We start from the raw sequence: 22,431 nt of genomic DNA, 5'->3' as shown, positions 1-22,431 counted from the left end.
AGTTAAATACATGCAGTCCACACCCCCCCCTCCCCCCAAGTGTGTACCTAGCTTTACTAAACCTATTTATATAATAATTACTTATTACTATTTACTTTGTTTCTGGAAGCCCCTCCACCCCTCATTCCTGTAACCTGCAATATACACACAGGAGGGAGAAGGAGGCTGCAGATTTGGGAAGAGTGTTGGAAAATTCATTAGTGCGCTGGTTACAGCCCAGCTGTGATTCCCAGCACTATACACACTGCACCATGGAGAACAGCGTGGGGTATCATTGCCCACCATAGTTAAATACATGCAGTCCATACCCCCCCTCCCCCCAAGTGTGTACCTAGCTTTACTAAACCTATTTATATAATAATTACTTATTACTATTTACTTTGTTTCTGGAAGCCCCTCCACCCCTCATTCCTGTAACCTGCAATATACACACAGGAGGGAGAAGGAGGCTGCAGATTTGGGAAGAGTGTTGGAAAATTCATTAGTGCGCTGGTTACAGCCCAGCTGTGATTCCCAGCACAGGGGTTATGTGAGAAGTCAGACTGGGGTCATGTTTGTATTCAGCGATGGACTGGCCCGATGGGGGGAAACTATGATGCGAGTGTATAGCCCCCCACTCACTAAGCTGACATACAGTAACTGAAGCTACAAATCTCTCTTCAGGGCTAAAAGGTAATAGGATGAGAGACTCAAAGTGAGAGATTTGGGAAGAAATGTCAAAAAATGTTTAAAGCGGCAATCATCTACACTACAAAATCACACTGGTTTAACAGTGATAAATGATTTCCCCTTTAAAAAAAATTGGAGATTTCTTACCAAATCTCTCGCTTTGAGTTTCTCATCCTATCACATTTCACCCCAGATTTCTCTTGATTTCTCCGGCTCCTGAAGCCCCCCCCCATTCGGCGGGAGGGGTGGTTCAAATGATGCAAATTTAGTAATTTTAGCCCCGCTACTGCATTACAATGCCTAAAATAATGGTATTGTGCAGCAGGTGCTTGGTGATCACGGGCGTAGCTATCGTAAGGTAGCCCCCGCTGCTGCTTGGGGGAGCGGGGGCTGCGTGGGCGCCGGGTGCTGGCACCAGCCACTGCCCTCCGACCATCTACTTACTATGCCCCTGCCTCTCCCGCCGTATCTATCGCCGGGAGTTGGGACCGCATATCTACTAATATGCGTCCCGGCGCCTGGCTCCTTAGAGTCAAATGTACATAACAAAATGGCCACCTCCTTAGAGCAGACCGTTTTTTAAGATGCTAGAGGAGGCAGCGGCAGAATCCTCTAGCATCCTTACAAACGGTCTGCTGTAAGGAGGCGGCCATTTTGTAATGGACATTTTACTCAAGGAGCCAGGCGCCGGGAGATGCAGTCCCGGCTGAATATAGACACGGCGGGAGAGGCAGGGTAAGAACAGCGCTATATTTATGGAGGGAGGGGGGCGCCGATATTATCCGGCGGGGGGGGGGGGGGGGGGGCGCAAAAATTGGCGCTACGCCCCTGGTGGTGATCGGTCTGCCCACGCCCCCAAGGAAGTAGCCCCTCCTGTGGCCCCACCCCCCTGAGCTGGCTGTAGGTAAGTATTCTTCAGATACATCTCATCAGGGCTATAATCTACCCCTGACGGCTTCAGATCAGATGGATCTTTGTTGCAGCACCAAAGATTTTTTTTGCCAGATGGATCTGAGACTCAGTCGCACATAGTTTAGATTTGGGATTTTTTTCTTCAGCTCTATCTGTCTAAATCTGAAGAAATCTGACTAGTGGATGTGGTCTTATAGACCATACTGCTTAGAATGTAAACTGTCCCAGGAGTACAGAGATGCAGGGGTGAAATCATTACATACTGTGTGCATTGCTCAGAACTCCACGAGGAGCAAATTTAACGAGGCTGGCGCTACTTCATAAGACTTTACATCTAATCTCATGGAACCATTGCCTGTCGGAGAGTGCAGCGCGATAATGTCACACTGCAGCACCCGGCTCCCAGTCACGCAGGAGGAGGTGGCTATTGGTGTGTGCAGTGGCGTAATTATATTTTTGGGTTGCCCCCTGCTTCAAATGTTGGCCGTCCCCTTAAAATAAAGTCCGCCTCCCGCCCTGCTACTTACCGCCGGACCCACAGATCTATTTATCTCTTGTCTGCGGTCCCAGGCGGCTCTCCTCCTGGCAGTTTTAATAAAAATGACCCACAAAAAATGGCCGCCCTCTAACAGATGGTTTTTGAGGATGCTAGAGGAGGCCGACCCCTCCTCTAGCATCCTCAAAAAGTGTTTGCTGTAAGGGAACGGCCATTTTTTGAGGGTCATTTTCATTAACAAGCCTGCCAGGAGGAGAGCCGCCTGGGACCGCAGACAAGAAATAAATAGATCTGTGGGTCCGGCGGCGGCGAACAGAGGGGCCCCAGCAGCAGGTTAGCGCATGATAGCCCCGCAGACCCCCAGCGCCCACACTTCATCAGCGTCTCCCCATGATCGCGGGGCTATTGTTACTACACTGAGGGCCTTATTTTGGTTCATTCTTTCTGACAAAATCCTTCTTAGATGGACAAAACCATGTGCACTGCAGGGGGGCAGATGTAACATGTGCAGAGAGAATTAGATTTGGGTGAGTAATTTTGTTTCTGTGCAGGGAAAATACTGACTGCTTTATTTTTACACTGCAATATAGATCTCACTTTGAAGTAAAACCCCACCCAAATCTAATTCTCTCTGCACAAGTAACACCTGCCCCACCTGCAGTGCACATGGTTTTGCCCATCTAAGAAGGATTTTGTCAGAAAGAGTGAACCAAAATAAGGCCCTGAGTGTGTGTCCCAAAGTGTGACACCTGGGTGCACTCTGCACCCCCCACCCAGCGATACCGCTATTACACACATACGTTGAATTTGTATTTGATAGTCCAGCGGAGAACAAGGAGACTTAATGATTTAACGTTATTGGTGCAGAGCTGCCTCTATGTAAGTTATAGGGTGATTAGCCTCCGTGTAATCTCTCCTACATTCCAGTAAATGGATAATTATCGCTACCCACAGATAACGGAGAGAACAGTCTGTGCCGGCGATTGGATCAGTGTCAGCCGCTCCTGGAATCCGGGGGAAATCATTTATTGCAATCAATTAAACCAGGATGTAGACATCTATTGCTGATGCCATGCAATATAAAAGTATCCACGTGTTCTCTTTGTGTGGTCAGGAAATGAAGGCTGGGAAACGCTGCTACATGAAGTGGGAGACATTTACCCAGAGTTCTCTTGTATTTGGGGTGGGCCTCGCTAATACGGCTCCTCACATTAGCAGGAAGGGTCTATAGGATGGCTGATAGACTATGTCCTAAGCGTTGGATAGAGATAAAGTGGAGAAAGATAAATAGTAGGATGTACTAAAGCAGTGGTTCCCAACCTCGGTCCTCGTGTACCCCCAACAGTTCACATTTCCCAGGTCACCTGGAATGTGCACAGGTGTGCTCATTGGTCACTGACAGATTTCCCAGGTCACCCGGCAGGTGCACTCATTACTCACTGAGCCATTTCCAGGTCACCCGGCAGGTGCACAGGTGGCCCAGCAAAGAGGGCCACCCAGGACTGAGAACCACAAGTCCCAGCTTTGAAGAGGACTGCTTGTTAGGAGAGCTGATCTTTGTAATACTAATCAGCTATGTATCTATTACTAGATCTGCGATTAGTATCATTGCAATGTTTGGCAGGATGGGAAGCGGTTTTAAGGGCTACTGTGTCTAGATAGTCAATAGGTCGACACCAAAACGTTGACACAAATTTCGCTTTTTTTTTTATTTTTATAAATGTCTTGGACTTTGTACATACTTTACCATCTACGTGGACTACAATTGGGAATATGCACAAAGTATGGTGAGCGTTTGTTACACTAAAAAAAATTGTGAAAAACTCACATCCACCTTCCCACACATCAACCATCTTCATCTCAACCTTTTTGACCATATTCACGTATTGCATGCCGACATTTTGTCAATGTCGATCTAGTGCATGTTAACCCTGTGTCTGTGTCGACACATGAAAAGGTGGATGGGAGTTTTTCACAATATTTTTTTGGAGGGTGTCAGTTATGACACCTGTAGACCTTTCAATCCACACTTTGATGGACTATACTGTCTAGTTGATTTTAGTTGACTTGAAACGGGGCAACTTCGGCCCTGTTGCGATGTTTGATCATGTGTAAGAGCATGTGCAGACCTCTGCACACTCACGGGCCGTTCATCACGGACAATGATGGGAATGGGACCTACCCATGGGAACGCTCCAGCGCCCCCAATGAAAACGCTGGGCGTTCCCATGGATACGCGGGCGGGCCGATGTCCTGTGATGTCAGGCATCATCCACCCTTCCCCGCAGTCGGAATCCTGACCGCCGCAATGCCGACAAGGGGGACCGTGGATATCCCCCCCCCCCCTTGTGGGCTCACTGCGCTTGCCATGCAGTGGGCCCGGTGCCTCGCTACGCTCGGCACACTATTACATTCTCCCTCTATGGGTGTTGTGGACACCCATAGAGGGACAAAGTGCCGGCATTGCGATGGTCGGGATTCCGTCCGCCAGCATGTTGACCACATCCCCCTATTAAAGACCCTCTAACGTCATTCTAAAATAGTTTTTAAAAAGTCTGGAGGTGCTGTCTGATGAGTAATTGGCACCTATGGAGTGCCTTCCATAACAATCTATATACAGCATGACGCTAACACAGCCCAGGGTGTAGCACGCAGATTATAATCTGGTATAAGCAAGGAAACTGAAGCTACAAAGGACTGACACCCAATCATTGTGATGATGTCACTGTGGCTGGGAGCTAAGGCAGTTACCCAGGTGATGATGAGAATAGGAGAAACACTGTAGGATGCTGTTGCCTAGCGACGATACACACATCAGTCACTGTCTATCACAGAGGCCCTAGGCATCGGATGGGCCTCTGACCCCCACAGGGGCCGCACATGTTTCCTCCTTGTCGCAGGAGTCATTTACATGAATATCTATATAATTAACTATATCAGTGGTTCTCCACCTCGGTCTTCAAGGACCTCTAACAGTGCACATTTTAAAAGATCACAGGTGGAGCTGATTATTTTACCTGTGATTCTGTGTGGAGACCTGGAAAATGTGCACTGTTTGTGGTCCTTGAGGACCGAGATTGAGAACCACTGAACTTTTTAGAATAACATATCGGCCAGCCTTTTCCGACACAGATTTCCCGGAATGTTTACTTGCCCCATATTACTGATCTAACCTATAGACGTACTTCCGGAAGGGTCCTTGAATTGCAGAATATAGAATGTTTGGAGAGAAAACATGATTTTGCCGGTTCTAAGTGAGAAATAATTTTTGCAGAATTGCATCGAGCTTCCTATATTCTCCTCCGCGCAGATGTGTTATTTAATAGTGCAAAGTCATTGTGAGACTGAATGAATGGAAATATATTCCAAATAAATATCCTGTCCCACGCTGGCCGGAGCTGCCCCGGATTGTATAATATGTGTATCCCGGGGCTATCCTTGTTAGTTATACACACGCCTCTCTGCCAGGATACAAACTCTTACTTACAAAAACAAAAATTCTTTCCAGACCTCGGTAAACAATCCGGTTTCCTGTTTTTGTCTAACTTTCCATTTTTACAGTGAGAGGTTACTTAGGACTTAATGTGGGGTTACTCACCAACCGGGCGTAATTTATGGACAAAAATATCCACTTGTAGTTGCTGGGCTGGGGGCAGCTGACGATGTGCGCTCAGTTACCAATTTCTGTTGATCGTGAAGTGTTGTTCCTTTAGATACTCTGTGTTCCAGTGCCTTGGAAGCCCCAGCCGTCCCCAGCTCCCAGGGGCCGATTTATTAAGCTTGGTGAAGTGATAAAGTGGCCCCTGACAATGCAGCAGCCAATATGCTCATAACTGTCATTTTTTTAATCCAGCATGCTACTTGACAGTTAGGAGCTGGTTGGCCAGGATAAAGTACCACACACTTTATCACTTCACAAGGCTTAATAAATCCGCCCCTCAGTCCTTGATGCTGTTAACTTATTTTGGTTATTTCCTTTGCCAATGCATTTCTATTATTTTCTTACACAGCTCTCTACCTGCAAGTTAACATATCTGGCTTCACTGTGACCAGTTATCCTACTTCTCACAGGGTTACATCTGCTACTGCTGTGGCCTCGATTCAGCAAACTCGGTGTGTGCCCTTGTTGGCTATTCAGTTATTTTTGTCCTGTAAATTATCCTGCCGCCTTTAGCCAACTGCATAAGGCCCTACTACTTCAGGTTTAGGACATGGTGGCATCCAAAGTACCGGTGCATAAGCATAGAAAATAAAGGGACCAGCTGGTTGCTGTTTATAGGCAGAAGACCCTCACTAGTGGTAATGTGGGTCTCATGCAATTGTGCTAAAGTTCCATAACATGTATTTGATTTAATGTCTATCCATGTTTGCCCCTGCACACTCATGTACTCTGGGACAATGCAATGAATCAGAGGTGCAAAAATGGGGGTGGTTTGAGATGAGGGAGAAACAAATGGGCTGTCTCCACCTATGAGGCTTCTTCTGCCTCCAGATGCCCCCACTGTTGAAAGCAGAGGGGGCTTCTGGGGAGCTTTTGAGTTTCCAACAGCACATTGCATGTTTTATGAATCTGGGTGGGAAACCACAGCTGTGACCACAGTATGAGCAACCTTGTTACATAGTCGCAAGCATAAGAAAAATGACACCACACAAACATCAATACAACACTACACAAAGGCACAGCCAACCGCACTAAAGGAACAGAAAAGTACCGTATAAGGAAGATAAACCAGTACAGGTAAACATATGCAATGGTGCAGGCCTGCACCAGAACCTCTTGTGAACCCAGGGAGAAATAAACAGGAAGGGACTGGTTAAGGAAATATGAACTCTCCCCAAAATAAGCAAACCGACAAAATTAAATGAAAATGAAGCCAGGGCTACAACATGAAACACTTACTATACCGGAACTGAACAAGGACAGGCCACAAGGGAACCCAGGAGCTGAGGCACCAGACAGACCAGAAGCAGATGAATAGGGCGGACCTGGATGACAGGAACCAGCAGAGAGGCAGGTGACTATCCAAAATGGGTGTAGAGAGGGTGTAGGTCACAAATGCGACCTAGGAGTGCGCCTGGGAGGAGTTGTTGAGCCTGAGCAGCAGTCTCCGAATTGGGGTGTCAAACCCAAGCAATGAACAAGAAAAAAGGAAGGGGTGGAGACCGCGCTAAAACCAAAACATGCAACAGGTATATGTGATGATATGTAAAAATTTATTAATACACATTAAAATATTATTTAAAAGGTTAAGGATGGCATATCCTAAAAAAACATAAGATACCACAAGCGTGATGTATAGGAGGTATAGTCACCCACAATATATTGCACAGTCCCGAGTCCGTTCCTAGAGTGCCTTTGTACTTTTCCCGATTTGTGAGCCTTTGGGAGAATGTTTATCTCCAATCCAGGGAGCTCCTTGCTGTTGTATAGGTGCTCTACCTGGAGTATGTGGAAAGCCAGGGAGCGTCCGTTGTTTTTGAAGTGCTCTACCTGGAATACGGTCGCTGAAGGCCAGGGAGCATCAGATGTTTGAAGGTGCTCTACCTGGAACCAGGGAGCGTCAGATGTTTTGAAGGTGCTCTACCTGGTATATGATGGTGAGGTCCCGAGGAAGGCTTGTGGGAAGGATATTTGAAAAGGCTGGTCCGGTCACCGGGATAATTGGTGGGTGTGGATTCAATAGTGGGTGTCTTGAGCCCCTTTCACCGACGCGTTTCGCTAAAGGAAGCTTTATCAAGGTGATGCTGCTGGTATCATGAGATGGTGTTTTTATACCTTCTCTAATGAAGGCAATAATTGTCACCTGTTGCATGGTTAATTGATAAGGGTTACTCTCATGTGAAAATATGGTTCAAATGATATTTATAATGAATAGGAGACAAAACTATTACACAGAGTGACCTGAAAATTACAAAACGAGCGTTTTAAAAGGTAAAAATTACAGTTTATTTATTTATACATAATAGACCCGTTTCCGGATATCCGGATATGTCACTTCCGGGTCTGAATGAGCCGCATATGCGTTCCACGGCAGTAGTACAGGGATGGTGGTATTACATTAATGATTTGTGTAGCGAGGACCCGTTTCCGGATATCCGGATGTTTAGCTACTAAGTCAGGTGGAACGCTAATGCGTTATATCGATATTCTATGTTTAGACTAGGCGCTTGGATAAATGCGCCCTTAACCAATATGGCGGAAGCTGTGCTTCCGGATTCTGCAGATACGAGGTGTGTTTATTACCAGCTTCCTGCCCAAATAGGTGCACGGAGTTGCTGGTTTATATTTCCTCCTCATTTCGAGAAAACAATAGGGAGATTTTTTAGTTCCCTTCTTATGGGTATATGGCTTATTGCTCGGAGAGCGCATGTGCAGCTCATATATACATAAATTTCATAGTTTTTGATGCATATATCACAGTATATTTATAGTTGTATTCAGGAGTATAGGTTGAACATATGGTTCTGAGATTACTGTTCAAAGCACAAATGGAGAGAGATATGTAGACATATATGATGACAATAGTAATGGCAATATTAAAATCAATAATAATAACGTATGTTGGGAAAATATACATATATGAAGTTTCTTCTATTAAGTGTACCATCAAATATTCAGTATAGTCACAAATAATTTTTTCAACATTTGAAAATAATTTTTGGTACACAGAAAAAATATATACATCTGTGTATATATACCCCAGTTCATATTTCTAAACAAAAAATCAAAAAAACATGAGACAGAAGATGAAGGACAAAAGATGAAGGACAAAAAACATGGAGCCCTGGGATGAGGGGGCTGGTTTTCTGGTCATATTGAGATATGGGGGGGGGGAGGAGGGAGAAAAAAGTGGGGAACAGGTGATAGTACATTCCCATGAATATATAGATGTATAGATATATAGGACTGGGTGTGTATTGATGTACAGGATGTTTATATGACAGTATTGAGCTCCACAGCTTCATTCAATCCTCCAGGATATATGGAGTCCATCCTGTACATCCAAAATGGAAACTATCACCGGCAGCGCTGTTCTGGCCTGTGTCCCTTAAAATGGCTCAGGTGTCCAATCACCTGAGCAGGATCCAGCCCAGCCCACTATATCTAATGCCGTCAGCTGCAGCAGATGGACCTGGCCGGCTTCCCCGGGTAACCCATCAACCGCTGGGTGGAAGTCCTCAGCCGCCCTCCAGAAAGCTGGCAGACACCGGTGCCTCTTCGCATCCCTGGTTGCCAAGCGACCGGCCCCAGGAAACTGCCTCCTTCCATCCTGCCTGTAGCCCCACCGAGCCCACGGCCAGTCATCGCGGGTAACAGCATGTGGACCACCAAAAAATTTATTATATTTTTATGTTCACAGGCATTTCACACCATAATAGTTTGGGGGGGAACCTGCTGTTATCTATAAGTCTGTGGTTTTCCACTTGGCTTCTATCCCCAACTTCATGCAGCTCTGTCTTAACTGACACATCCCTCATCTCCTGATATACTCTGTGCTGCTGGGGGACCCTGCTCCTCCCACTACAAAACTCTTAGTCTGTGGCTCCCTGCTGCCTCCATTCCCCTCCTCACATCATGTCACTGCCCCTGTCACATGCAGCCCTGTCCTCACTAACACATCACTCATCTCCTGATATACTCTGTGCTGCTGGGGACCCTGCTCCTCCCACTATATAACTCTCAGTCTGTGGCTTCCTGCTGCCTCCATTCCCCTCCTCACATCATGTCACATGCAGCCCTGTCCTCACTAACACATCACTCATCTCCTGATATACTCTGTGCTGCTGGGGACCCTGCTCCTCCCACTATATAACTCTCAATCTGTGGCTTCCTGCTGCTCCCATTCCCCTCCTCACATCATGTCACTGCCCTTGTCACATGCAGCCCTGTCCTCACTGACACATCACTCATCTCCTGATATACTCTGTGCTGCTGGAGGACCCTGCTACTCCCACTATATAACCGTCAGTCTGTGGCTGCCTCCATTCCCCTCCTCACATCATGTCACTGCCCCTATCAAATGCAGCCGTGTCCCCACTGACACATCTCTCATCTCCTGATATACTCTGTGCTGCTGGGGACTCTGCTCCTCTCACTAGCTGAAGATCCTCCCACTTCTGTGCACTGTAGATTTCTTTCTCTTCTTCCCTTTGGAGCAGTGAAGGGATAACCAGTCTGGGCCCAGGATGATATTCCACAACATGCTACCGGCTGTATACTGGGCACGCTGCCAGTTAATTCAGTGTCGATTGTTGTATGAATTTGCAATTCAATCGATTATCGAACGACTGCATATGCCCATATAATCATTTGATGGGGAGTCTGTTTCTAATAGATACTTAGCGCCCCCCCCCTGGAATCGAACCCTTATCTCCGAGATTTACTAGCGACATGATCCCATTAAGGTTTTGGCTCTTGTTTCAGTTGCAGAACATTGAATATCATGTACTCTCCGGAGAGCTGGAAGGAGTTTGCTGCCAGGACATGTCCTGACTGAAGTTGGGTATCAATGTGTCAGTACTGAGTATAACCTTTCATAATGCTCCCTTTGGCTGCGGAGTGTGGTAAGGTGGCAGCTCCGCAGAATGGAATGCGCTGGTAATAGTGTTACATACACTGACATACAGATGAGCCATGTACAGAAATATCTGGAGAATGCCGCTGCTTCCTCTAAATACAATTATGTAAACCTGGGGTAGTATTTGTGGGTTTGGAGAAGTCTCCTCAGGCCATATAAGGACGCTGTAACCATATGCGTATAGCCTGTATCGTGTTTTGTGTAACTGCTTATTTCACGCGTTACAGCGACACGGATCCACAGTGCGAAACGCGTTGTTTTTACAAAAGGGCATCTGGAGGGTCCGCTCAGTACAAATGAAGCTATGCAGGTGCTTCTACCTCGCACGGGACACCTCTGTGACCTAGGTTTGTGTTGGGGTGTGAGTATCTAAAATAATTTCCTTCCAAAAATGTCACCAGAAAGTACAGTTTAATATAGCTTTAGTAGCGACCCTTCGGTTCCCCTTTTCTTCTGTCAATGCTGCCTTTATTCCATGCAATACTGTTGTCTTTGAAGTTTTTTAAAAATGATGTAACATCGTGCAAGAAATGCGCTTCTGTCAGCGCATCACAGGGAGAAATGCGTCAGTAATGAGTATAGGACAATGTTATGACAGAGCTGCACACAAACCAGAGAATTTGGTGAACAGTGGGTGAAACGCGTTGATGTTCGGAATGATTTCAATAAAAATCCTTTTGGGATACAGAAAATATATCTTTCTTCAGTCACTAAATTTGCATTGTAAAATACACCGATTCATATACTCTAGTCATTTGTTATGAAGAAAGAAACCAATCAACTTCATAGGGGAAGCTTGCATCCAATCAGAACCATGGAGTAACAGTGCCAGTCCTCGTGCACTGGAAGGCCTCTGTTCCCCTCTGCCTGATGTCAGGACACCCTGATTGCATTTAGATGGCCCTTCTACCAACGCGTTTCTCCATACGCAAAGAGATCAGATACGCCTTTTCTACAGAGATGCACAGCGCAAACTTTCACATGTATACAAAATAATCTACTCATGATTCCATTTATCCTGCCTGCGGAGTCCAGTTACCGGCCCGTTAAAATGACGGAACAGCATAATTGTAATGTCAGCGCCAGTGGCTGTACGTGCCTGAACCGTGCAATACTTAAATTGCTCCGTCGGGCACCACCTTGTGGCTAGCAGTGCTCACAGCACTTGAATCCCCCCCATAGAGGTGAGGAGCCACCTTTTTTATTTTGTACGATAATACTTTGTTTGAAAACTACACACAATTTGGCTACCGATGAGGTAAAGGAAAAACTTTAGGATCCCTGCCCTCTGGCTGCTGTGGGTTTGGCTGCATTCTCTGGGTGTAGGTAGAATTGTTCTCGTGCTTCTCTTTAATGTACCGGCGTTTCAAGCATACCTGTCCGGTGATGTCACTAGGTGTGTTGCGTGTTTCTGTATCAAACATACACAAAGCTGAGTAACATGAAACTAAAGACAGGGATTTCAGCATTCCCAATCTGATAGCTGCAGATGGGGGATCAGTCTATAACAGTGGTGGTTTTTACCTATGCAGCCCCTACAGGTAAACTCCATCACTAAGATGCACTGGCTTCACCGCGACTGGAAGTGACTTTTTATTGGAAGTCTGACCCGCCAGTCACCCAATGTAGTCCCAATGGGTGGTGGTCACTCCCTCCGGGCTACCTAATTGGCTTCTATGCGCTTTTCTCCAAAATAAAATAAATTTTATTGGGATATGGATATGAAGGGGTTAAAGTTCTTCCCCGAATCTCACTTGGGGGAGTTTTATCAAAGCTGAAGGACAGACATAAAGTACCAGCCAATTGACTGTTGTTGTTTTTTTTAAACACAGCCTGTAACATGGAAGTTGATTGGCTGGTACTTCTCCTCCTTTCCCCAACGTTGTTTCTCCAAGCTTCGATAACTCTTCCCTCTTGTTCCGTTCCCCGTGCCTGGTTTAGATCTGTTCTCTTGCTGTCGGATAGAAATTCCCAACGTCAGCAAGAAGAAATGTTTGTCCTAAGTTCTCATCGGAACAAATGGAATAAGTGATTTACCAGGCGGAGTGCGTGATCCCATTTATAGAAGACAATGACGTTCGAGGCGTATGATGTGTGCCTCCAGGACAAGAGGCGTCTAAACAGAGGCCTTGCCTAGGCCTCACCTTCATCACAAGATCCAAAAAGCTTAGACATAGGGGGTTATTCTGGTTCACTCCTTCTGGCAAATTACTTCTTACATGGACAAAACCATGTGCACTGCAGGGGGGCAGATGTAAAATATGCAGAGAGAATTAGATTTCAGTGAGTTATTTTGTTTCTGTGCAGGGAAAATACTGACTGCTTTATTTTTACACTGCAATATAGATTTCACTTTGAAGTAAAACCCCACCTAAATCAAACTCTCTCTGCACAAGTAACATCTACCTCACCTGCAGTGCACATGGTTTTGTCCATCTAAGAAGGAATTTGCCAGAAGGAGTGCACCAGAATAACCTCCATAGTGTTGATTTAAACTTTAAATAATCAGCGGTAATTACCAGTTGTTTATTATCTTGCATTAAAGACACAAGAAAGGTGTAGTACCGTCTTCATTGTCCCAAGGTACAGCTGTGGCGCTGCGGGCAGTTCCGTATTTTCTCCAGCTTACTGGTAACGCCAGGGATTCCGGACCAATAGGATGATTTATGGTGATTAATGTAACAGGAACCCTCCGAAGGGAACATCAGTAACCTAAAGGAAATGAGAAATGTTCAGCTTCATGGGAGATGTTGCACATACCTCCCAACTGTATCGTTTCTCGCGGGACCATCTTGTTTTTTTTGCTGGGGCCAGCAGTGTCCCGTTGTGGGGGGTCAGTTGGAAGTCCCCCCAGCCTGAATGGAAAAGACGCAGCATCTATTCAGCGGCGCAGAGGGCGAAAAACAGAGGCATGGCCAGACAGTGCCCTCATTTGCATAGATCACACCCCCTCTGTTTGCATAGGCCACACCCCCTTTTCGGCGCCCCGCGCAGGGTGAGGAAGGGGGGGGGGGGGGGGTATGCCAGAAACTTCTTCTGTCAGGGAAGGTTTGCCAAATTTCTAGTTACGCCACCGGCTACGGGGTGTACAGATGTAAATTTGAAGCCCTAGCAACCCAAATTTACCTGAGGAAAAATATCTTCACACAGATATCAAATCTCGTAATAACTGTGGTAACGAGATGTTGGTGTAATGATACTGTATCTTTCAGTCACCGGACCCTAGGAAATAATGAGCGTAATTGTACATTTACACCTACACACACACACACCCCAAACTGGCAACAATAGTACAAACACACAAAGCAAACACAATATAAAGCGAAGACCAGATATAAGGCGTGAATATTATACCATGTGTACTCTGAGTCATAGAGCACAGAGCGCTATCAGGATTTACATTCCGCTACACTGTAACATGTATTGCATGAAGACAAATAGTTACACACAGTTTTTCTCTTCATCTGCAAATAGAGTAAAAAAAGTTAACTAGACGATATTGTTAACTATATGGGCAATAACGACCGTCGGTAGCGATATTTTTGGGCATATTGTCTAGTGTTTACTCACTATTGCATTAAAATTGCACACTCCCATGGGTCATTACCAATATCCTCCATCATCTGAATGTGCAGGATGAGGGAGGATATTGCTAGCGAGTGCCATGATGCAGACAGCAAACACACCCCACCTCCCACCGGTGTCATTGTCTCTGCCGGTATCGTGCTGGGTACACAACGTCTGACAATGTGGGACCTGTACTGTACATACACATATGCCATCGGGACATGCACAAAGTTCCGAACATCGATATTCTGCAACTGGTGCAGCAGGATCTGAACCAGGACCCAAATCCCGATGAGGGACACTAATTAGGACATGGAAAATGACAACAAAAAAGCTGCTGAAAAAAAAAGAAGAGAATATGATCATCGGTGGTTTATTCATCGATGGCATTACTGATGGATAACCTCGATGGTATGAAACCATCTACAATTGAACCATCATGAATTCACCCAACAATGGTCATCCCTGTTATTCGATGAACTGGCTGTAAGCCAATCAGAGACTGGGGGTGGGGCTTTGCGGGAGCCAAGGTGTCCCGTCATCTTGCGATTCAGAATAAGGCCCTTAATGTTTAGTAGTGTGTTATATTATTAATGTAACTCAGTACAATTAATTGTTCAGTCCAGTCCAATTCATTTTCACATTGGTCTCCCATTCAACAGCGCCATATTCTCGCTATAATGCTTGTTACACTTCCCTGTCCCACAGAGCTTACAATCTACTTTATCCAGAACAAATATAATAGCTCACATTCAATTTAGCAGAGGCCCAACGGCCCTTTTGGATTTTCTAGGATGTACTACATTTATAAATGAAATAAACTCCAGTTATTCTGATATTGTTCCACATAGCTCAGGTCTTTGCGTCACTCCAAGTAAAGGACACGGAGGCTCTGTACGAATTTCCGTTGACTGATGTAATAATTTATAAACTCCAACAGCCACTAGGCAGAGCTGGACCACGTCCGGTGCTTTGTAATGTAACCTGTTCTGCATCACGGCATCAGGACAAGCTGTAAGTACAGATCCCAAGGTCACCGTGGCCCTCGCCAAGTGTGCAGGGAGGAGAAGACGCAAAGCCATACGCGTTTCCAGGTGGCGCCAATGCTGAGGGATAGGAATAACTACAGCATTGTACAGTTACATTCCAAATTCAACATGTTACTTGAGTTTTACACGGTATCCGAATGATAGGTTGACAGTATATATAAGTCTACATCAAATAGTCGACATTTCCACAGGTTGGCATTTACAAAAGGTCAATGTGATGTTTTCACCTGGTTTGCAAAGAGCAGTAGACGGTTGTTGGATCTAGGCCTAGAGAACAATAATTATTCAGATTACAATTTATTTATTAATTTTTTTATTTTTCAGTGGAATTACCCCCTTTATCCATTATTTATTGGAGACGTGACCCAGAATTGAGGACACATTATGTATTGATCTGAAGGACGCTTATCGTCCTCACAGTCTTCTCAATGTCTTAATATCCTCTAGAACAGGGATGGGCGACCTTCGGCCCTCCAGCTGTTGCTAAACTACACCTCCCAGCATGCGCTGCTACAGTTTTGCTCTTTGGCCATGCTAAAACTGTAGCAAAGCATTCTGGGATGTGTAGTTCAACAACAGCTGAAGGGCCGAAGGTTCCCCGTCCCTGTACTACAGTAGAAGCTCCTTTTAAAGTTAAGGGAAATATTTATCAAAAACAAAATTATGTTCCATGCACCTTGTACCATACAATCCGTGGGTAATGGCCCAAGAAGGGCTGACCTTTACGTTACAGCAATTGTTCCTAATTTACGACCGCTGCATAATCGCTGGAATATTCATGTACGGAATTCCGCGCGTCGTTACTAGAACTTAAGTTATTCTGCGAAACATTAGTGTTCCGGGCAAATAACCAGCAGAAATGACATTAGACAACAGAACGATGTTTGGGGGCAGTGAAGTAACAAGCTGCGGGACGCGTCCTTGTTCTGCAGAACTCTGAAAACCGGGTCTGCTCCAGATATTTCAAGGAATGGCCTATCCCCTGGGTGTGAGTTTCTTGGTAATTATGGGCGGGGCTTTTCTTGTCAGGTGACCCAGAAAATGAATGAATGAAAATGAACAATTTTCACATGCATTTTTCACTTTTTTTTTTTATGTCCGTGTTGACACCTGAGCATGTGGACCACATCCCTTGCACGGCTCGCGCTCAGGGTTAGGTTCCTGGATGTGCTCGGCACACTTTACTCTTTCTAATCGAAGTTCACGTGCTGGTAACGTATGAGAAAGTAAAAAAAAAAGGATCACTAGCACCCCAAAAACTCATGTCGATCTTTTTGTTCGTCATTCAGGGCCGGTGTAAGGCTTCTCAGCACCCTAGGCAAAACTTTAGCCTAATCCCCCCCCTTACTGCCACCAATACCCACTTTAGAACTCCTTAAGGCAGTGGCGTAACTATAGCACCGCAGCCCCCGCCACCGCGGGGGGGCGATGTGCATGTGGGGGCGCCGGTGCTATAGTTACACCCCCCCCCCCCCAATACCCCGCAGACTTACCTATCTCGCTGGTCCCGGTGGCTCCGTTCTTCTGCTGAGGACCACCACAAAATGGCCGCCCCCATATAGCACACAGTTCTCTGAAACTGTCTGCTGTATGGGGGCGGCCATTTTGTGGTGGTCCTCAGCAGAAGAAGAACGGAGCCGCCGGGACCAGCACGATAAGTAAGGCTGCAGGGATTGGGGGGGGGGGGGAGGGGTTTGCATGGGCGGCGGGGGATTGGGGGTGCTTGGCGGCGGCGGCGGGGGGGCGTCCAAAACTTAGTTACGCCACTGCCTTAAGGTATAATTGCCTACTGTTCCAGAATGGCAGGGAGGCTCCCAAAACTTGTGTGGTCCTCCCAGCCCCCTGGAATGGAGTGAAAGTCCCCTGCTTTCCCTGGAGTCTCCATTTGCCACCCACAACAGAGTACAAGAAGGAGGGGGCAGCAAAGTAGGGAAGTAAGCCTCAAGGTAAAGTATGGAGGTGAAGTCTTACAAGTTCCACAGCAGCCATCTGCATTAAGTACAACAAGGATCTTCAGAAACATCCTTGATTTTTTGATTGGCAGACTTGGTGGCGCCCCCCAGATCTTGGCACCCTAGGCAGCTGCCTAATGGTAGAGCCGGCCCTGGCGTCATTGCCATGTCGAACCTATTCACTATTGACCTGGACATTGTCGACATACCATCTGGATCCTTTTCAGAGCCTCTGGGCTAAATTGACTAAGATGGCCAACAAATCAAATTCTACTAGAAGGTGCTAAGAAGTATATTCTCATTGGTTGCCCATAGCAACAGCCCATGTGAAATAGAACTCCCATCTTAGTAAATCTCTCCCTCTGTCCCTGGTTTTTAGTGAATTTGGGGAAGTTAATGTCTTATTGCCGCAAACAGTAATAAATGTAATTATCGGGTGTGGAAGCCTGGCAATTAGTAAATCTGCTCGTTAGAGGTTATCTGGCCCAGGGATGAAGGTATGTGGGTGTCCTGGACCAAAAAAGGTCTGTGGGGGCACCCCCCAAGACGAAGGCATCAACTCCCCCAGCCCCCACAGATGCATTGCCCCTCCCCCACTGAGGCATCCTTCCCCCCCCTCCCTGACTGAGACATCCTCGCCCTCATCCCCCCCCCCCCCCATGGAGGCAAACCCCCCACGGAGGCCACCCCCCCCCCCCAAGACGAAGGCATCAACTCCCCCAGCCCCCACAGATGCATTGCCCCTCCCCCACTGAGGCATCCTCCCCCCCTCCCTGACTGATACATCCTCGCCCTCATCCCCCCCCCCCATGGAGGCAAACCCCCCACGGAGGCCACCCCCCCCCCCATTGAGGCATCCTCCCCGCTTCCTGGTGGAGGCATCATTCCCCCCCCCCCTACCGCGGCAGCGCAGGGGAGGGATCCGGGCAGCGGGGTCCATGTAGTGCTAGCCGGCACGGGATCCCTGCAGCGTATGTGAAGTCAGCGGCGGGTTCCCTGCGGCGGATGGGAACTAGTAGTTCCCATCCGCCACAGGGACCCCACCTCTAATCTCACATACGCTGCAGGGACCCCTGCCCGCCAGTACTACCCGGCCCTGTGCTGCCAGACCTCACTGCATGCCACCCACCAGCCACGCAGCAGTGGGGTGGCGGATGTGGGGGCCCCGGAGCAACCGCCCCTGTCACCCCGTGGCTAATCCACCATTGATCTGGCCCCTGCCAGAGGGATCAGGAAGGTTGGAGGCGTAACAATGCAATCACGGCAATCTCAGCGTCTTCTCCACCTACGTTCACAATCTTATTCCAATATATTTGCAACGTTTTTGTTTTTTTCACCTTTCCTCGTATTCGCTAAAGTCCGTTCCCACTGTAATTAAACTGAGCAAAACGGCGCCTGTGATGCTAAGATGCTAATTATGATAAATGGGATGTCTCCTAGGTTCCAGGAATATCTACTGGTACAAGCCTAAGCTGGTAATGCCATAGCTTCCTTCACAGGAGCGTCTGTTCTCCCTCATGCACAGCGTGGGCTTGTGGCGCCTCCAGGTAGTTATAGCTTTGTGCAGGAAGCCAAGTTTTATGGAACTTTGTACCTTGATGTGAGTATATGCAATGCAGGCATTGGTGGGAACCTTCCATCGGGAAAGCATCGTCGGTAAACCAATGGCAGTCAGAACAAGTGTGCACATGTGACCACAGAGGGCCAACCATAAAGAGGGTGCGGCTACGGGACACCAAATGTGTCAGTAAGTCAGTGTTATACAGCATACTATAGATACAGGCAATGGGGCACATTTACTAAGATGGGAGTTCTACTCTATTTCACATCAATGAAAATCTACTTCGTCTTTACTTAGCACCTTCTGAAAGATGTTAGATAGTATCTGATTGGTTGCCCATAGCAACATCCCATGTTAAATAGAACTCCCAACTTCGGTGGGGAGCTCCGTCGTCACGCGAGCATCTCACGTGCGCGCACCCCCTAGCGGGGGTGGCGATAGTTTCGCCATACCCTGCAAAGATGGAGCACGCTCCATCCGTACTTTTACTCTCGGCCATGTATCCCATCATACTCCTCAGAGATTTCCCTTGGTTCAGTCAAAACAGCATGTTCTAGCAGTGCGTGGAGGTATAACTCAGGAGCGCTTGGTGGTGATATAGCAATGGGTGGAGGTATAATTCAGTAGCTCTGGGTGGGGATATAGCAATGGTGGAGGTATAACTCAGGAGCTCTGTGTGGTGATATAGCAATGGGTAGAGGTATAACTCAGGAGCACTACGTGGTGATATAGCAATGGGTGGAGGTATAACTCAGGAGCGCTTGGTGGTGATATAGCAATGGCTGGAGGTATAACTCAGGAGCGCTGGGTAGTGATTTAGCAATGGATGGAGGTATAATTCAGGAACGCTGGGTGGTGATATAGCAATGGGTGGAGTTATAACTCAGGAGCGCTTGGTGGTGATATAGCAATGGATGGAGGTATAATTCAGGAGCGCTGGGTGGTGATATAGCAATGGGTGGAGGTATAACTCAGGAGCGCTTGGTGGTGATATAGCAATGGGTGGAGGTATAACTCAGGAGCGCTTGGTGGTGATATAGCAATGGGTGGAGGTATAATTCAGGAAAGCTTGGTGGTGATATAGCAATGGGTGGAGGTATAATTCATGAGCACTTCGTGGTGATATAGCAATTCGTGGAGGTATAATTCAAGAGCTCTGGGTGGGGATATAGCAATGGTGGAGGTATAACTCAGGAGCTCTGGGTGGTGATATAGCAATGGGTGGAGGTATAACTCAGGAGCACTACGTGGTGATATAGCAATGGGTGGAGGTATAATTCAGGAGTGCTGGGTAGTGATATAGCAATGGGTGGAGGTATAACTCAGGAGCACTACGTGGTGATATAGCAATGGGTGGAGGTATAATTCAGGAGTGCTGGGTAGTGATATAGCAATGGGTGGAGGTATAACTCAGGAGCACTACGTGGTGATATAGCAATGGGTGGAGGTATAATTCAGGAGCGCTGGGTAGTGATATAGCAATGGGTGGAGGTATAATTCAGGAGCGCTGGGTAGTGATTTAGCAATGGGTGGAGGTATAATTCAGGAGCGCTGGACTGTCCCGTTTTAATCAGGAGAGTTGGGAGGTATGAATATTAATTATGACAGGAAAAGGATCTGGCCGTGAGCTTTCAATAGCGTGTCTGGGATAAAAGTGGGGGTACACGAGATGATTGAGGGCATATAAAATGGGAGGTTTTATCGGATGTGAGGATGTGAAAATGTGTTTATCTAGTCACTGAAAAGTTAAAGAAATGCTATATTAAAGATTTAAACACAAAATACAATGCAGCCCAATCTGAGCTGTATTTAGTACAGGGCCCAATCTAGTGACTTGTATACCATACAGAGCCCATTCTAGTGACTGGTATACCATACAGAGCCCAATCTAGTGACTGGCATACCATACAGAGCCCATTCTAGTGACTGGTGTCCAATGCAGAGCCCAATCTAGTGACTGGTATACCACACAGAGACTATTCTGGTGACTGGTATACCATACAGAGACAAATCTAGTGACTGGTATACCATACAGAGCCCAATCTAGTGACTGGTATACCATACAGAGCCCAATCTGGTGACTGCTATACCATACAGAGACCATTCTAGTGACTGGTACACCATACAGAGACAAATCTAGTGACTGGTATACTATACAGAGACCATTCTAGTGACTGGTATACCATACAGAGCCCAATCTAGTGACTGGTATACCATACAGAGCCCAATCTGGTGACTGCTATACCATACAGAGACCATTCTAGTGACTGGTACGCCATACAGAGACAAATCTAGTGACTGGTATACTATACAGAGACCATTCTAGTGACTGGTATACCATACAGAGCCCAATCTAGTGACTGGTATACCATACAGAGCCCAATCTGGTGACTGCTATACCATACAGAGACCATTCTAGTGACTGGTATACCATACAGAGACAAATCTAGTGACTGGTATACCATACAGAGACAAATCTAGTGATAGGTGCCCCACACAGAGCCCATTCTAGTGACTGGTATACCATACAGAGCCCATTCTAGTGACTGGTATACCACACAGAGACTATTCTGGTGACTGGTATACCATACAGAGCCTATTCTAGTGCATACTTGCCTACTTTAGAAAACTAGTTTCAGGGAGATTATAGTTGGTAGTAGAATTTTGCACTGCGCCCCATTGAAGTGGTGTGTCTGCTCCATCCACATGGGGTGTCTAGTTCCATATATGGAGACATTGTGAAGAGATTGTGAATGTGGCACCTAGAAGCGTGGGTGTGTACCGCTACATCTGAGAGGAATCTTGTAAAATTACTTATATCCAAATGTAGATGAGCCCCAAAGCAGTTAGTAAGAGCTACTATACTTGATTAAGTGCTGGGAAATGGTGCTGATGATTCAATGTAAATGTATATATCACTCTTTCCCCAAAAAAAATGTAACCGTGTAATGTGGGCTAGGTGACCTGAGGGAGATTGCTAGACTAATGAGGGAGAGAGGGAGATTGCTGTTATGTCAGGGAGTCTCCTGCAGAATGCAGGAGGGGAGGTAACTATGATGTAACAGTGTAATGTGGGCTAGGTGACATGATGGAGATTGCTAGACTAATGAGGGAGAGAGGGAGATTGCTGCTATGTCAGGGAGTCTCCCGCAGAATGCAGGAGGGGAGGTAACTATGATGTAACAGTGTAATGTGGGCTAGGTGATATGAGGGAGATTGCTAGCCTGATGAGGGAGTGCTGTTATTTCACGGAGTCTCCTGCAGAATACAGGAGGGTAGGCAACTATGTTCTAGTGACTGGTGCCCCATACAGAGCCCATTTTACTGACTGTTGTCCCATACAGAGCCCATTCTAGTAACTGGTGCCTCATACAGAGCCCATTCTAGTGATGGGTGTCCCATACAGAGCCCATTCTTGTGACTTTTGTCCCATACAGAGCCCATTCTAGTAACTGGTGCCCCATACAGAGCCCATTCTACTGATGGGTGTCCCATACAGAGCCCAATCTGGTGACTACTATACTGTACAGAGCCCATTCTAGTGACTGGTATACCATACAGAGCCCATTCTAGACACTGGTATCCATATAGATCCCATTCTAGTGAGTGGTGCCCCATACAGAGCCCATTCTAGTGAGTGGTGCCC

At 46.7% G+C, this 22,431-nt stretch overlaps 1 long non-coding RNA gene across 2 annotated transcripts in view; it reads right to left on the bottom strand.

Moving 5' to 3' along the window:
• Positions 1 to 13,179: 13,179 nt before the first annotated feature.
• LOC146037268 (uncharacterized) overlaps positions 13,180 to 22,431 on the bottom strand; it is a 73,520-nt gene continuing 64,268 nt past the window's right edge. Inside the window, exons 3-4 of one of the 2 annotated variants that reach the window (XR_014461003.1) lie at positions 13,783 to 13,878; positions 13,180 to 13,368 (exon numbers count right to left, since the gene is read on the bottom strand). This is a non-coding gene — a long non-coding RNA (uncharacterized LOC146037268). The remainder of the gene's footprint in view (positions 13,369 to 13,782; positions 13,879 to 22,431) is intronic. The other variant, XR_014461002.1, reaches the window with a different exon arrangement.

This window comes from Crinia signifera, chromosome 9 (assembly GCF_055691185.1).
Source record: "Crinia signifera chromosome 9, ASM5569118v1, whole genome shotgun sequence".
Lineage (NCBI taxonomy): Eukaryota > Metazoa > Chordata > Amphibia > Anura > Myobatrachidae > Crinia > Crinia signifera.
This window is presented reverse-complemented; position numbering and strand designations above follow the sequence as displayed.